The sequence below is a fragment of the Austrofundulus limnaeus genome, unplaced genomic scaffold (assembly GCF_001266775.1).
Source record: "Austrofundulus limnaeus strain Quisiro unplaced genomic scaffold, Austrofundulus_limnaeus-1.0 Scaffold45, whole genome shotgun sequence".
Taxonomy (NCBI): Eukaryota; Metazoa; Chordata; class Actinopteri; order Cyprinodontiformes; family Rivulidae; genus Austrofundulus; species Austrofundulus limnaeus.
In genome coordinates, this window is record NW_013952447.1 from 2,171,378 (window position 1) to 2,175,152 (window position 3,775).

General features: G+C 40.2%; 1 protein-coding gene across 3 annotated transcripts in view; it reads right to left on the reverse strand.

The window, feature by feature from the left end:
* map6a (microtubule-associated protein 6a) overlaps positions 1–3,775 on the reverse strand; it is a 29,315-nt gene that overhangs the window by 11,550 nt on the left and 13,990 nt on the right. The window lies entirely within an intron of this gene.

Below are 3,775 nucleotides of genomic sequence, written 5' to 3' on the forward strand. Positions count from 1 at the left end.
GTGTGTGTGTGTGTGTGTGTGTGGCCTTGTTCTTGCTACTTGGTGGGGACAATTTTTCTGAAAAATGCAGCCTTGTGGGGACTGAGTGCTCCTTGTGTGGACCAAAGCCCAATCCCCATGACATCAGAGGCTGATTTTGAGTGGGGGGTTAGGTTTAGGATCAAGGTGTGAATTGAGTTTAGGTCAGCTTTAGGGTCAGGGTTAGGCTATAAAATTTCCAAAAAAATGAATGGTCAATGGAAAGTCCCCATAAGGATAGAGAGACATTGTAGGTGTGTGTGTGTGTGAGAGAGGACAGATAGGGTTCACACTGTTCTGTAACGTCACTGCTGTATGAACATATGACTGAGTAACAATACAGCCTGTGTCTCTGAGGTCAGTGTTCTCCTGGTACGTGTTGAAAAATGAAGTTTAATGTTCTGTGTTCAGTCTCTCTGGCATCGTTTCTGCATAAACTACACTTGATACTTTGGTCTTATTTGTTGTTTTACAAACATGGCATTTACCAAAGTTTTGTCTAAAGCTGTTTTAAAGAGATAATTTTGTCATTTTTGAATTGATATTTTAAATATTTAGTAACACATCAGCCATTAGTCCTAGGGTATGGAGAATGAAACATGAGGCTAAAGCCTTTGCCCAGGCTAGACTAAGCACTAAACAAAAGTCATTTTGTTTTTCAGGCTTATAAAACAGGTCTTTCTAAAACTGACAAACGGATAGTGTTAGACATTATGAAGGTATTGGTATACAGTGGTGTTAAAATATGGTGACAGTATAGAAAAATATGACAGTCATGTGAGATGATGCACCAAATTTCCAAAGGCTGCTATGAAAACTGGAACATGAACATTTTAGGCTCTTTCAGAAGATGCCCCATAACGTTACTGACGTGTTCTGACCACTTTGGTTCATTCATTCAGAAGACAATGGATGGGGGTGGGGGACAGAGACCCCACCGTCTGTCGTGCCTTTCAACTCTGAACAGGTAAAAAAAAAACTCAGAGTGAGGTAGTGACAGAAATTCACACGTCATAGCACCATAGTTTTTGTCCTCATGCCTCTCTCTGGCTCTAGAATGTCAAGTGATGCATGAAAACGCTCACATGCAGCCTTGTGCAGGATTACCTCCTGGCCTAAGGTCTTTCTGGGTAAAGTTTGTGTGTTTCTTAATGTGCACGCTTGGGTTTACTCCAGTTTACTGGTAACACTAATTTGACCCTAGGCGTGAGAGAAAGTGTGAATGGTTGTTTCATTTGTCTCTGTGTAGCCATGTGATGAACATCCAACCTAATCAGGGTTTACCCCCCACCCCCTCCTCATGCAGTGACTGCTGGGTATGGGCACCAGCTGCAGAAAGGAGAAGCGGGTTAAAAATTGGATGAATGGATGGATAGACAGTTTCGATACACAGTTCACCAACTGGAAGAAGTATCCTCCGGACAAAACCTATATGTTAGCCACTGGAACGCCAACAAAGAAGAACTTGCCTGAACACCACTGAAAAAGAATCCACAGTGTGTGCACAAATGGACAGTATGCAACAGTGATCTACAGTGCAGCTTCACTTTAATAAAAGAATAAGATTATGTTGTGCAATGGAGAGCACAAATTAAAATTCTTAGAGAAGTTAAGACTATTTCATCCAGAAAGTACTCTAGTTAGCTGCCTCATTTGAACCATGTAAATGTTTTGATCATGCCTACTGTATTTGACAGAACATTGCTTCAAAAATGACCAGAGCATCCCTTCAAGTACAGTCAATCAGTCATGGCTTGGCAGAACAATGGCTCAGTGGTTAGCACTGATGCCTCACAGCAACAAGGTTCCGGGTTTGATCTCTGGTTTGGACTCCAAGATTGCACCTAATGATGGGCCTCTTTTCTGTGCCGAGTTTGCATGTTCTCCTCATGCTTACATGAGTTGTTTCCAGGTTCTCTGGTTTCCTCCCACAGAAATAAAGGTTAAATTATTTTAAATCCAGAAATTAAGAAAAGTTTAGACAGCTCAAAAGTTTGTGTCACACTATGTTAAACATTTCATGATCAAATCAAACCTAAACTGTGAGTCACAAAAGTGTCTGTGACCTGTTTAAACTTTTAATGGTGTTTTTCTGTGATGTTTGCCTGAGATATAGAGTTTTCTCACTTGCTCCAACAAAATCCCATTGAAACATTGGTATGGAACATTTTGTCTATGCCAGTGGTGCTCAATCCTGGTGCGCGAGGGCCCCTATCCTGCACGTTTCAGTCATTTGTTAAGACTCCAGAATTAGCTATTTTACTCTCAAATGTTATTAAAAAGTAACAAATCAAAGCCTAAAATTGTCAGTTTAATCATTTATTACTGCTTGTCATTTCAGTTCACTTGTTTGAATTAGCCAGTGTTATCATAATGCCTGCCTCCACACTTAAGCTGCTTTGAAGGGATGAACCTGCTGACCAGCTTTAATGGATAGGATGTTCAGAGAAAGGCCTTGTCATTTTGACCAAACAGTGGCACTGATGGGAGTGACACAACATCAGGGCACAGCTCGAGTGAGCTTCTCAACACAATCTGGTGATTTGGAGTACTATGTGGACATTAACTACGGTAATACAAATCCATGATTATAATGTGTCAGAGTGAAAATGAAAGTTGAATCATAAAATGATGCATCTTTACTTTTGGATACAAAAGCACAACTTCTGCTAAGCATTCAGATTTTGAAAAGATGTGCATGTTTTCAGCTGTCCGAGTTCAGGGCTGGTTATGTAATGTCAGCTGTTTAGAGGAAGRCGACAGCAAAAGAAATACATGTTAAATCTGATCAGAATGATGAGGTAATGAACAATTCAAGCAAAGTCAGGCATGAAGTGGATTTTGGAGATAATGAAAGTTTTACCTTGTGCAATTAAAAAATGACTATATTGCAATATGGAGTACATATGTTAACAACTGTGTGATAGAAAAATATATTTTGATTTTTTTCCTATTTGTCAGTAAGTTACGAGATATTCTACTGACTCAATCACATCAGCTTTACTGTGTTTACTCTGTAGATAGGAATGTTTTTGGCCAGGACAAGATCTGCTGCAAGTTATCACTGTTATTTTTTTTTCTTATCTTGACACAGTACAAAGTAGGACTGGGCAATATGGCTGAAAAATGTTTCACACATTTTGTCAGTCTGAAGAAATTTAAAGTTATTAGAGGTTAGTACTGATGTTAAAAGCACAACACTATATTCTTAGGTTTTCCTTTTTGTAATGTTGACAGTGTTTAATCTATTATGTTTTGATTGAAATGGGTTTGAGGCATTTCTGCCTCTACACTCTAATTGTCTGCTGCCACCTGCTGATTGATGATCAGCTCCACCTGTGATGGTTCCCATCTTCCACCCTTTAAAAGGCAGTTGCAGACATCTCCTCAACGCTGAAGCAACGTCTACTATTGGTAACGTTTCTCGGCCTGTGAATAATCTCTTGAGCCTGACTTAGTTAACTTGTGTTTCCTATCCTCTAGTGAAATCCTCCTGAGCCTCACCCTGAGTACTGCCTGTGGAAAACCTGGAAGCCTCGGTGTTACCTGGATCCCCTGCCTCTCTGCCTCCAACGCCATCAAATGTAAATACTCACCTGTGTCATTCCTCACCACACGTTCAGTTCCATCTGGACCCAAGCTCCCTCATCTTGTCACTGAAAGTAAGCAAACGCAAGTTTTATCAACAAACCTGTATTCTATATAACTACAAGACTTGGATACTCACCTGTCGATCTCCTCCTCCTCAGATTGGATC